This window comes from Vulpes vulpes, chromosome 2 (assembly GCF_048418805.1).
Source record: "Vulpes vulpes isolate BD-2025 chromosome 2, VulVul3, whole genome shotgun sequence".
Lineage (NCBI taxonomy): Eukaryota > Metazoa > Chordata > Mammalia > Carnivora > Canidae > Vulpes > Vulpes vulpes.
The window spans coordinates 137,713,591-137,727,427 of record NC_132781.1 but is presented as its reverse complement, the minus strand read 5'-3'; the positions used below and the strand labels follow the sequence as shown (position 1 = coordinate 137,727,427).

General features: G+C 44.1%; 1 protein-coding gene across 24 annotated transcripts in view; it reads right to left on the bottom strand.

The window, feature by feature from the left end:
* CNOT1 (CCR4-NOT transcription complex subunit 1) overlaps positions 1 to 9,813 on the bottom strand; it is a 104,185-nt gene extending 94,372 nt beyond the window's left edge. For 20 of the 24 annotated variants that reach the window (XR_012000043.1, XR_012000045.1, XR_012000046.1 and 17 more), the window contains exon 1: positions 9,012 to 9,813. The gene's annotated coding sequence lies outside the window, so the exon portion shown is untranslated. The remainder of the gene's footprint in view (positions 1 to 9,011) is intronic. The other 4 variants (XM_072750104.1, XM_072750105.1, XM_072750106.1 and 1 more) reach the window with 2 other exon arrangements.
* Positions 9,814 to 13,837: the final 4,024 nt, after the last annotated feature.

The window sequence follows — 13,837 nt, the reverse complement described above, 5'->3', positions numbered from 1 at the left end:
TTGGCCTTTGGCTGATGTTAGAACTTCTTTTGTGGAAAACTAATACACACTCCCAGAACCAAGTGAGAGTGGTTCCCTGTGCCTAAGCTGCACACACACAAAAAAAATATATGGTTTATGTTGAACACCTGCCTTTCCTCCAGGAATCTGGAATTTTAGTGTGTAATAGGTAGATGATGCCCACATGACAAGTTCCCAGGAACAATCCTAGGCACTGAGTCTCTAACGAGCTTCCCTGTTAACATTTCACACACGTGTTGTCACAATTCCTTGCTGAAGGAATTAACTATGTCCAGTATGACTCCACTGGGAAAGGCACTAGGAGAGGTTCAGCTTGAGAGCATGAGTGCAGTTTCCTTAGACTTCCCCTTGGTTTCCTTAAAAGAAAGAGCTCACTATTTCCAAGGGGACTTTATAAGCCAGTAACTAAATACCAACTCAAAACAAACAAATAAAAAAATAATATAAATGTCTACTCTGTTAAGCCACTGGTATCTTGGGGTTGTTTGTTAAAACACTAACCTCATATGCCTTTTCCCTTTGCTGATTCTGCTCTGTATCTTTTTGTTGTAATAAATCACAGCCCTAAGTACAACCCACACACTAACCTTGCCAAGGGCCAAAAATGAAATGTCTGCTGGAGGTAATTGAGACCCAATTTGTGCCTTTTTTCTCTCATGTAGATAATCCATTTCAGACTTCTGGATTTTATCCTAAAGACGATCCTGGAAGCTATGTGGATTGGTCTGAGTATATTTTAGGGAATAAGTGAGTAAGAGAGACATGATCACCGAATCTGTTCCCTCTTCTTGGCGAAACAGCTAAACTACATTTCTCAGCCTCTTTTGCATAGGTGTGGCCAAGAAACTAAGTTCTAGCCAATGAAACGTAGACCATAAGTGATCCCAGCCACTTCCAGACCCGGTCCAGAAAAGCTCTTACTCATGACCCTTTGGTTTTTTCCCACCATCTGCCAGCTAAGTGAAGAGGACTCCCTCTAGAGAAAACCAGAGCTATAAGCTGCAAAGACTCTTGTTTCCTGAATTACCCCACAGAAGGCAACCTAATGAACACCCAACGAAAGTTATCTGAGGAAAGTTATCTGAATATAAATGTCTAGGGACACCCAGGTAGCTCAGCGGTTGAGCATCTGCCTTCAGTTCAGGGCATGAGTCCCGGGGTTTGGTCCCACATTGAGCTCCTTGCAGGCAGCCTGCTTCTCCCTCTGCCTGTGTCTCTGCCTCTCATGAATAAATAAATAATTTAAAAAAAAAAAAAGCACTGGGTGTTATACTATATGTTGGCAAATCAAACGCCAATAAAAAAATATACAAAAAAAAAAAATACAAAAAAATAAAAAATAAAAACCTTGCTGTTCTGGGCAGGTGAAGAAAAAAATTTAAAAAAAAGAAAAGAAAAGCTAACATAAAACTATTTTTTAGAACAGAGCTGAAGCTGACAAGGGTTATGGAAATATTCAAAAGCATAGTGGTCACCAAGTAGTACAGATTTGAAATGAGATAACAAAAAAAAAAAAGAAAAAAAGAAAAAGAAATGAGATAAATGGAGAAAGAGCTGCAACTGCTTCCTAACCATGACACTTTGTTTTTTTAAGATCTCATTTTCTTATTCATGAGAAACAGAGAAAGAGGCAGAGACATAGAGGGAGAAGCAGATTCCTCGAAGGAGGCCCAATGCAGGAATCGATCCCCGGACCCCAGAATCAAGACCTGAGCCAAAGGCAGATGCTCAACTGCTGACCCACCCACGCATCCGCTAACCATGCCACTTTAAATAAGCTATTTTACTGGAATCAACAGAATCTTAATACTGTTAAAAAGAACCTTTCATAGCCTTTTGTAGATACTTTCGGAATTTTACAAGACTTAATCGAATCCATACATTAGCACAGCATGACATACTGTTAGTGTTAGCAAATAAACCATTTTACTTCTTTTTTTTTTTTATTATTTATGCATGATAGTCACAGAGAGAGAGAGAGAGAGAGAGAGGCAGAGACACAGGCAGAGGGAGAAGCAGGCTCCATGCACCAGAAGCCCGACGTGGGATTCGATCCCGGGTCTCCAGGATCGCGCCCTGGGCCAAAGGCAGGCGCTAAACCGCTGCGCCACCCAGGGATCCCCCCATTTTACTTCTATATTTATTTATTCACGTAAGCTCTACACCCAACGTGGGGCTTGAATTCATGACCAAGACCAAGAGACCCATGCTCTATGGATTGAGCCAACCAAGAACCCCAATAAATCCCTATTTTTTAAAAATAGGGAGTGAACCAGGAAAAGTACTCCAAAACTAAAAAAGAATCAAGTTCTTGATCCGAAATCAACGGAATATTAAGAAGCACCAACCCAGTAGTAATTACAAAATCATAAAGCTACATAGTATATAATATACTTGACTACTAAAAGATAACGGAGTATCCTTCTTGGAGCTACTTAAAACTACACCAGGGATTCCTGGGGGGCTAAATCAGTTGGGCATCTGACTCTTGGTTTTGGCCCAGGTCCTGGTCTCATGGGAGGTAGGACTGGATTGGAGCCTGGCTTCCTGCTCAGCGGGGAGTCTGCTTGGGACTGTCTCTCTCCCTCTGTTCCCCCTACACACTTTCTCTAATAAATAAGTCATACACACACACACACACACACACACATATAACTACACCAAGAGAAAACTTACTTGTATCTGTCAGAATTCAATTTATAGTGCTCAAGATCATTTTAAAACCTAAGTCCTTTCCTATCCTTTGGTGGTCTTAACAGAAGTGCAAGTTAATTTACACTAAGGTTAATTAATGACCACTCACAATAACTGTAACTGAAAAGGTCGACTTTTTGTTCAGTTTAGAGTTTTATATTTTCACAGTGAAGAGAAGAAACACTCAAATCTCATGTCTTATCCTACAAAAAATTTCTGGGGGGATGGGGGGGGTGGATTTTGTTTGCTTTAGTCACAACTAAGAAAATCTTCTCCAAATGAACATTGGAGGTATCTCACAATAAACCTAGGTCAAGTCATTACTCTATACATATGAAACATATACAGTGCTGTGTGTCAATTATGTCAATAAAACAGGAAGAAACACTCATTAAAAGTAAAGAAAAGGGATCCCTGGGTGGCGCAGCGGTTTGGCGCCTGCCTTTGGCCCAGGGCGCGATCCTGGAGACCCAGGATCGAATCCCACATCAGGCTCCCGGTGCATGGAACCTGCTTCTCCCTCTGCCTATGTCTTTGCCCCCCCCCCCCCCTCTGTGACTATCATAAATAAATAAAGATAAAATAAAATAAAATAAAAAAGAAAAGAAAAAAATCTCCCTAATTAATTACCCAAGAAACAGTTTAATTCTATAGAAAACTATTTTTAATAGATATTCATGATGTGCTAAAATCCAATCCACTAAATGAAAGTGAAATCCTGAACTACCAAACCAACCTCCAGAAATTTTAATTATACAATGACAAACTCCTTCAAAAAAACAAATGGTTGGGGAATCCCTGGGTGGCTCAGTGGTTTAGCACCTGCCTTCGGACCAGAGCATGATTCTGGAGTCCCAGGATTGAGTCCCATGTCGGGCTCCCTGTGTGGAGTCTGCTTCTCCCTCAGATGCCTGTGTCTCTGCCTCTCTCTCTCTGTGTGTGTCTCTCATGAATAAATAAATAAAAATCTTTAAAAAAAAAAAAAAAAAAAAGAAAAGAAAAAGAAAACAAATGGTTAACCACAAAGATTATGGGTTTTTTGTTTTTTAAGTAGGCTCCACACCCAGCATGGAGCCCAACGGGGAGACTGAATTCACACCCCTGAGATCAAGACCTAAGCTGAGATCAAGACCTAAGCTGAGATCAAGAGCCAGATACTTGGGGCACTTGGGTGGCTCAATCAGTTGAACATACCCTTGATTTTGGCTCAAATCATGATCTCAGGGTCATGAAATCAAGCCTCTCATCAAGCTCTGCGCTCAAGCCAGGAGTCTGCTTCCCCTCCCCCTCTCATGCAAGCACTCTCTCTCTAAAATCAATAAATCTTAAGGGAAAAGTCTGAAACTTAACTGACTGAGCCACCCAGGTGCCCCTATGCTCTTCTTTGATTAGTAAATTCATACATCTTTCTTTTCCTTGTACTGAACTCAAGCAGAATATGGAAAGACAGAATGAACATCAGGATACAGTAGGAGGGATGCCTGGGTGGCTCAGCTGTTGAGCATCTGCCTTTGGCCCAGGGCGTGATCCTGGAGTCCTGGGATTGAGTCCCACATCTTCCTGCATGGAGCCTGCTTCTCCCTCTGCCTTTGTCTCTCCCTCTCTCTCTGTGTCACTCATGAATAAATAAATAAAAACTTAAAAAAAAAAAAAAAGAATGCAGTGGGAAACCTGGTCTGTCTGACCTTAAACTAAGAAAAGTCACCTTACTTTCCTCAGCTTCAATTTCCTAAAGAATGATACCATAATTCTGTATGACTAGCTCTCAAAGTGTAACCATCTAAAAGATGTCAACAGAATTATAAGTTTATAGTTCCAAGAAAAAGGCTCTATACATCTACCCTAGTGGAACAAATGAAGCATTATCCAATTACAATTCAGGGCAATGAGGCAGAAAAAATTTACAAGGCAAAACAGTATATGCTATACGTAAGCAAAACTGACCAAGAGATATTTAAGAAACCAATCTTGTTAGGAATATCAGTGCAAAGACTTCTATAGACAGTATATTTGAGTTTGAATGATAGATGTTTTGGTAGACACAATGACTTTCCAGATAAAAGGGATAAAGGATAAAGATATATTTAGGAACCACTATGTAACAGTCTTTTGACTACTACAAGATAGTAATATGATGCCACAGGTAGGAAAAGGATCAACACACAGCTTCAGGCCAAGGGATCTGAAGGACTTTTGAGCAGAGAATGGCTATTTTTCAAACCAGTGACTTAGGAGGCAATCTGGCAGTAAAGAATTAATTATATTCCTGGAATTATTTACACTTGGAATGTATTTACATATTACTTATGTAATTAAAAAAACACAATCATCAAATCATGGGGAAGATACGGGAGATTAGTTAGAAAGCTACTGCAAAGGGGTGCCTGGGTTGCTCAGTCAGTTGAGTGACAACTTTTTTTTTTTTAAGATTTTTTTTTTTTTTTTTATCCTTGAGACACAGAGAGAGAGAGAGAGAGAGAGAGAGAGGCAGAGACACAGGCAGAGGAAGAAGCAGGCTCCTCACAGGGAACTCGATCCCAGGACCCTGGGATCAAACCCTGAGCCAAAGGCAGACACTCAACCAGAGCCACCCAGGCAGCAACTTCTGATTTTAGTTCAGGTCATGACTTCTGGGTCTGAGGCCCGGGGTGGGCTCCATGCTCAGTGTGTAAGTCAATTTGAGGAAAAAAGAAAGCAAGCTACTGCAAAAAGGCAAGGGTGGGCTTCAGGGGGCGCCTGGCTGGCTCAGTAAGTAGAGCATGGGACTCCATCGTGGAGTCATGAGTTCAACCCCCACGCTGGGAGTAGGGAAGAGAAAAAGAAAGAAAAAGTCTGAAACAAAGGGTTAACTATTCTTAGGATTAATCTAATAAAAATTTAAAAGTAACACTGCATTTCAAAACTATGAGCTATAAATCCAAGGTGACAAACTTTCAAACTAATTATCTGAAAGGGAAAATGCTGAGCTCTGAATGAGGATTAAGAACAGAAGATAAGGGGGATCCCTGGGTGGCGCAGCGGTTTGGCGCCTGCCTTTGGCCCAGGGCGTGATCCTGGAGACCCAGGATCGAATCCCGCGTCGGGCTTCCGGTGCATGGAGCCTGCTTCTCCCTCTGCCTGTGTCTCTGCCTCTCTCTCTCTCTCTCTGTGACTATCATAAATAAATAAATAAAACAAAAAAAATAAAAAAAATAAAAGAACAGAAGATAAAAAAAAAAAGAACAGAAGATGATGTCTTTTGAAATATGCTTTCATTCCCTTTTATATTTTACATAATTAGTACAACATACACACACACACAAACACTTCTCCGGCAGACAATTTAACATCTCATTCAACATTTTAGGAATTTCCTAACAACTGTTAACAAAATTAACCAAAACATTTTATCCTGGAGGTTTATGCTGAGCTTTCCAACATTAATAAAGACAGAAGTGCATTTCTTAAATCAACAGTCTACACTTCCAAAAGCTGTACTTTCTTCAAATCTCAACACAAGGTTTCAGATTAAGTCTACGCCTCTAACTACTGACTTCTTAAAGGTGCTTTTCAATTAATGTTTTATTTGCTTTGCTACAGTCTTACAAATATAAGAATAAAAAGAACGCTAAACTATTGTGTATATATAGGGTGCTAAGGGTTTTGAGCCCCTTTTAGCTTTGAAACATGCTTCTTAAAAATTGTGAGCAAACAGAAAAGGAACTGTAGGACCTTGCTATATATAAGGTCTTAAAATAAGACTCGGTGGGATGCCAGTTTGAAACGTCCCAGCAGGAAGTTCAGTTTGGTCAGAGGGCCATTTAAAAATGCTTCAGCTAATATTTTTAAATGACCTGAAAGTTAGTTTTGTACTTTAATAAAGTATACCAAAGTTCATAAAATACAGCATTTCAAAATGGCAGGCTATTATTTTTGGTCATTCCAGAAGCATAAATATCTTAACAAAAATTAGTGTCTTAAAGAATGTGTGAGGGGATCCCTGGGTGGCTCAGTGGTTGGACTCCTGCCTTTGGCTCAGGGCGTGCGTGATCCTGGAGTCCTGGGATGGAGTCCCACATCAGGCTCCCTGCATGAAGCCTGCTCTCCCTCTGCCTGTGTCTCTGCCTCTCTCTGTGTGTCTCTCGTGAATAAATAAATAAAATCTAAGAAGAAGAAAGAAGAAAGAAAAAAGAAGAATGTGTGAGCATTTAATTAGAATTATGGACAAATTCCCTTCCACGCAATGAATGCCCAAGATTTTGTTACCTCGTGGAATGAAAAAAAATTCAAGTTCATCAACTCAGGCTGCTCAAAAAGTTTTTCATAACTACGTATCAGAATCTAACAAAAAACATGCTTAGAGAAAGCAACATGCAATGATGAGATCAGTCTTTAAGCAGGGTCTTGAACAGACAGCATTTCCTCTTGTGTTCATATAGTTTGTTTCTAAACGACATAACCCAAAGTTAAAACTTCACAGTACTTAGCCTGACAAGATTCTATGTTGAAGAGACTGGGATTTAAACAAGCCTAGTAGAAATTTAGAGATTAGAGGGAAAAAACTAAGCCAGAAACTAATATATTTGACTTAGGAACCAAAAGCATTTCAGTCCCACCAAGATGCCACAAAACCCTGCTTTAAAACCTCTAAGGTTATATCTTAGGTAAGAAAGGGAAACGCTGTCAGTTATTAATGGTCAAGTCTTTGTGCCTTGATTCTAGAGTTAAGTTTCCAATAAAGGTCTTGGGACCAACACTTGTTGAAAAGGGACCAACCCTCTCAACAGGTTTTATCAACATACTACCATTTTAAAGTAAAACTGGATGCCTAAAACTTTATGTATCATCGGCTCATTTTCTGCTAAGACAAGGTAACAATTTGCAGTGTCCCAAAACAAGACTACTTAAACTGTTACCATATATATTAATAGCAAAAATACCACGCTGCCCAGCTTTAGAAGGATGTCAACCTGAGCCACACATTACTAACATATTAAACCCAAATACCCCAACAAAAACAGGCTTGCTCTAAATCTGTTTGACCTTTCTAATTTTTTCCTTGTCCTCCCCTTTTTTTCATATATGTATCCTTATTCCTATCAAACGGATTGTCACGAGGGCCATGATCAGAATTTTTTACCCCCAAAATACTCAATTAGAGTTTATTCAAATTACTGGCTGTTAAATCTTCCAAGGCAACAGAATTATAGAGAAAGGGGGAAAGAAGCATCATTACTCTGCTTACAGGAAAAAAACAGACTTTTTTTATTAGAGTCCTAAGCAATGGGACATTTGATTGGGTGGGTGGCTTCAGGGGGGGGAAAGCGTACTTCTCAAAGTTTACTTTAAACACAGCATTTCCAAACCCACAGATATCAGACATTTTCTTTCTTTTTTTTTAAGCTACAAACCTCACTCCTAGAGGGGATAATGATCTGTGCGAGGCTAGCTGGGCAAGTTTTGCAGAGGAACTGGTACCGAATGAGTTATTTTGTGTTTGGCCTCAAGCAACCTCTCTGCTAGAGGTGCAGGAAGGAAGTCTCTCCCCTGCGCCCAGGCCTACAAACGCTCCGCTCACTGGGGGGACACTTGGGGGGGGGGGGGGGGCGCCGAGCCGCCACTACAGCTCAGACTCACCCGCCCGAGTGGGCGACGGCCGACTTCGGAGAGAAGTCGGAGCGCCCCGGCGCGCGCCTGGAACAAAACCTGTGGCCAGAAGTAATGAGGAAGTGCTGGCTCCCGCCCGCCCCTCCCACCGGCGGGCACCCGAAACACCCGGGGGGTGACAACGTGCTGGGGGCGCAGGGAGGGGGCGGCCGGCTCCGCATCCCCCAGAAAGACCCAGGCGCCTGCAGCCACTCCAAACACGGACCCTCGCCTCGGGAGCTAGGCCTCGGGGGCCGGAGCCCGCTGGACCCCTCCGGAAGCCCGCAGAGAAAGGGGCAGTTGAGGAGCTCGTGGGGTCCGACGAGGGTGCAGCCGGCGCCCAGCACGGCCCAGCCGCCCCCCGGCCGCCCCCGCGGCCCCCAGGCCCTGCCGCCGACCACCGCGGGGCTCACCCCGCGCTCTGCGCTCCGCTCGGTGAAGCCTCCGCCCCAGCCTCCTCTCTTCAGAGCCCGAAGGCTCCGCGAGCCGTGGAAAGAGCCCGCCGTCCCCCGCCTCCCCACTTCCCGGTCCCGACTGCCCCTCAGCCCGCGGAGCTCCGGGAAACGCTCCCAATGGCCCCTGGACCGCCCCCGTCCCTTCGCCCAGGGGCGCTCGCGTCCCGAAGCTGACACCGCCAGCCGGCAGTAGCCGCCGACCCCGGCCCGCCTCACCTCAGGCGGCTCCGGCAGCGCTGGACACAGGAAACTCCTGAGTCCCCGTCTCCGGCTCTCGTCGACCCCCTCTTCGGTTAACTCCGCTTGTTTCTCTACAAAATGGCGCCGGAGGTCGCGCGCTCACGTCGCGGCCTTTCCCCTCCCCGTTCCCATTTCATCATTCGCTGCCCGCCCGAGGAGGGACGGCCCCGGCACCAGCCAATCATGGTCCCCAGCCCGGGGCTCCCGCCCAATCACCGTCAGGTGCCCGCGGATTTAAACCAATCATACACTATCACTTGCAGAAGTCAAGGAAGAAACCAGGCTCCTGCTAGCAACTACCAATCCGGACTCCTACTTCGCGGGCTTGGGCCAATTGCCGCTTCCCCGTCCCTGGGGACGGGAGTCGGGGCCCTCGCGCCTGCGCTCGAGAGGAAGGCCAATGGGGAGACGCAGATAACTTCGATTTGGGGCTTCACGGACTTCCCACCTGCCCTCGAGGTCTTCGACCAATGGGAGCCTGGCAGTGCCTCTGAGAAACAATAAATATGGGAGGGGCCCCATAACCCCTCGCCACCCCGCGCGGGAAGTACTTTGAATGAGCGTTAGACACTTTTCCTGACTCTCCTAACCCCTTTCGAAGTGTCGCGTCCGGCATACAGCGGGGCTGCACTCCCCTCCCCTGGCGTCCCTTTGGTAAGAACGCCAGTTACCGGAAAACAAGCCAGGCTAGAACTACGGGCGGGGGGGGCGGGGGGGGGGGGCTTTGCGTTCTGGGACGTGTAGTCGTCCCCCGTCCCCGCGCACCATCCTTGACGCTGAAGTATCGCGTCTTCTTCCGCCACGGACTGCGTCCTAAGGGTGCATTGCATGCTGGGGAATGTAGTCTCCTACCTGGTCCTAGTTTGCCACACATTTATCAGAACTTTCTCCTTATCTAGTCCTGCCTATTGAAGAAGGGACCCCTTACAGAAAGATGGGAAGCTGGGATTCTCTTTTTGACTTAGCCCTATTAGCAGTACCAGGATACCTATCAGAGAGGTATCAGAAAGGCTCTCATTAGAAAAAGCATTAGAAACATAGCTTTGCTGCGATTTACCTATATCAGATTATAAGATTTTATGGTCACCTGTTCCCACACAAAGGTGGGAGGACGGGGAGGGAAGTGATGACTGGTTGGTTTTTCTACCTTTTGGGAAAAAAAAAGAAAAAAAAAAAAAAAACGAACTTCTTCATCACTCCATCCTGCATCCTGGGCTAGACTCAGTGGCTTGTCTCCCAACCATCTGTCTCATTGCTACCTTTTGTGTCTAAAAATACTTTTTTAAAAGATATTTATTTATCTGAGAGAGAGCATCACAGTGAGCGACCACAGACGGGATGAGGAGCAGAGGGAGAAACAGAAGGAGACGCTGATCCAGGACCCCGGGATCACGTCCTGAGCCAAAGGCGGATGCTCAAACACTGAGCCACCCAGGCGTCCCTTTTTAAATTTTTTAAAAAGAGACAAAGTGAGACCCATAAAGGTCAACTATCTGAAGTCAACTCTGAAATTCTACAACTAGTTCAGGCCTCAAACATAGATCTCCTAAAATAAGTTGAAATAAAACTGAGTTGCCTTTCCCCACTTCAGTCTGTCTTTGCCAGAAAATGGTTTGCTACTTTATACTGAGGCTGTTCCAGGACATTCTTAACCCACCGACAGTCCCTCCCCTAAAACGACATCAATGCCACTCCTAGAATTTGACCTGCCTTGGGGACTTAGCCAAGTAGCTGTAGGATTCACACAGTAGCCTGGAGATCAAAGTTCTTCAACTGTATGTTGTCAAGAATTCTGGGTGGCTTCTGTCCCTACTCGAAAGCAAAGAGACTTATAGAATGTTCACAAACTAAGAAGTAATGGAGATCATGTGATGTACCTTTTTCATTTTACTGAAAGACATAGTAGGAAATCATGCCCAAACTATTTTACTAGAGACCTTCACAAAGGATTCACTGAATCACCTTAAATAACTCAGCAATTATGTGTCCTGGGGTTCAAAGGTATTTGGAAACAGGATATTTAAGCCAGCTGTTAATTACTCACCTGGCCTCTCCTCAGCCTTCATCTTCCAGTCCTTCACCCTCCAGTTAATTGTGCATCCCAGGCTCTGGAAACACTTTACAAACTCTTTTGTTTCCCAAAACAGCGTGGAGGAGAAAACCTACCAGTTAGGAAACAAAAACCTTATGGAATTGGGTTGCAGTCAGTGGATGCAAATTTACTCAGAAGAGGAAGGACTTTGAGACTTTAAGACCTGTGTGAACTGTATTATTTTTGAAATGCTTGAAAGAAGGGTAAGCAGAGTACAAACCTTATTATTTCATGCTCCTATTTTTCAGTCCCATTTATCAAGTGATTCGGTAAATTCAATTTATAGTAGTTTTGACTACTTTACAACTCTGTCCAAACAACTTCCTGACAGCCTAACCCTTCCAGCCCATCACTACTGCCTAGTAACAAAGTTCCTGACTCCCCAGGCACACATGCTTTGGTATTACTCTGGTGGCTCTACCCCGAGGGGAGGATGTCTGGGGAGGCATATTGCAAACTCACAGAAAAATATTCTGAAACCCAAGTCCTAAACCGGGCTGTACCCCCAACTTTCTGTGTAACCTTGGGAGGGTCATGTACCCTCCCTGGGCCTTTTTTTTCCTCTTCTCTACTCTGAGGATATTGGACAAACATTACATGGCTCCCAAATTGTGGGCTGTTGATTCCCAGGAAGCCAAGGATTTGCTGTGGGGTGCTGGAATTCTTATGTATGCACAGGTTTCTTTAGTCAACTCATATATTCTAAAAGTACACTTTTACTTGCTTTATCTTATTCACATCTCAGGACCCTAAGAGGTAGAGTCTGAGTTATTTACCCCATTTTACAGATCATAAAACAGAGGCTTAGAGAGGTTGAGTCACTCATCCGAGGTCAAATACCTGGCAGAACAAGTGTAGGAACCCAAGCTGTCAGACATCAAGGCTCACATTCTCAGGCACCACACTCTCAGCTGTAGTTTGGAAAAACCCCTGCCCAGGAAACCTGCCAGCTGTGACATTCAGTGGCCCATTAAAAACCAGATTACTTTCCCAGCAACAACAAAAAAAATGTGACATGTCATCTGACAGGGTGTTGTGAGTTAGTAATAATGGGTTCTTCAAATACTGCTATGTGTTTGATGTTTTCCAGTTGAAGTAACATTTGAATTATTAGGTCCTCTCCTTAACAGGAAATTTGTCCTAGGGCTGTATAGGAGCTCCTGACTTAAGGTTATTTATCCCCTGTCTCTTTTCATGAGAAAACAAGAAAGAAGCTAGGAAGTAAAAGGAAAGGCCACACATCTCCTCTGGTTCATAAGTACTTTAGAACTATCTAAATGGATGCTTGTAAACAAATTGGGGCAGATCTAGGAAGCCTGTCTGGGATCTAGACAGATGAGTGAAACTTAGGACAACTGACAGAATTCTGAGCTGGACAGAGTCTGTGACTCTGCTCTAATTTTTTGTGTCCTCCCTGATTATAGACCTACTGTTTGAAGTGATTACCTGTAAGCTGGACCATAAGCCCAAATTCTTTTTTAATTCTATTTTTAAGACTTTATTTATTTGAGAAAGGGAGAGAAAGCAAGAGCAAGGGATGGGGCAGAAGGAGAAGTAGACACCCCAGTGAGCAGGGAGCCCAACTTGGGGCTTGATCCCAGAACCCTGGGATCATTACCTGAGCCAAAGGCAGATGCCCAACCAACTGAGCCATCCAGGTGCCCCAGCCCAAACTCTTCATCTTTCACCCATCTGGGCCCCTGCCTTAGCAGATAGTTCATTTATTATTATAGACTTCTCAAAGAACTATCTCAGCCCCAATTTTAAACTTCACATTTTTTTCTCCCTTCCCCAGACTCAACTTTTTTTTTTAAGATTTTATTTATTTATTCATGAGAGACAGAGAGAGAGAAGCAGAGACATAGGCAGAGGGAGAAGCAGGCTCCATGCAGGGAGCCTGATGCAGGGACTTGATCCCAGGACCCTGGGATCACGACCTGAGCCAAAGGCAGATGCTCAACCAGTAAACCACCCAGATTCCCCCCAGATTTAACATTTTTAACCTAAGATTCATCTCTACTATCATCTTAGAGACCTTAGAGATGTAAAGTTATACCATATCCTGAACTTGGAGGTGGGAGGGGAGCAGTAAGTCTAAGGATTGTCCTCCAAACTCTTCAGCATTCCATATTTCTCTCTCTAAGGTATAAGTCCATCAGACATTTAATCTCTTCCAAATACAACATAGAGCCTTAGGAATCTGAGAAAAAAAGGACCCTGCCTCTAAGATGCTTACAGTCACTCTTTGGAGGAGCAAAAGATAAACCAGTTAATACGTAGTGAACAATTGAAGCCTGTATGTTACCTATAGAACAAATGGATCAAACATCTCAATGTTGGGATGCCTGGATGGCTCAGTGGTTAGGCATCTGCCTTTGGCTCAGGATGTGATCCTGGACTTCCGGGATGGAGACCCACATTGGGCTCCTGCAAGGAGTCTGCTTCTCCTCCCTCTGCCTGTGTCTCTGCCTCTCTCTGTGTTTCTCATAAATAAATAAATAAATAAATAAATAAATAAATAAATAAATAAATAAACCTAAAAAAAAAATCTCAACATTGAGGGTGCCTGAGTGGCTCTGTCTGCCACGCTTCAGACTCCTGCTTTTGGCTCAGGTCATGATCTCAGGGCCATGAGATCAAGCCCCGCATTGGGCTTACGTTCAGCCCAGAGTCCACTTATCCCTCTCTCTCTGCTCCTCCTCTGCTTGCA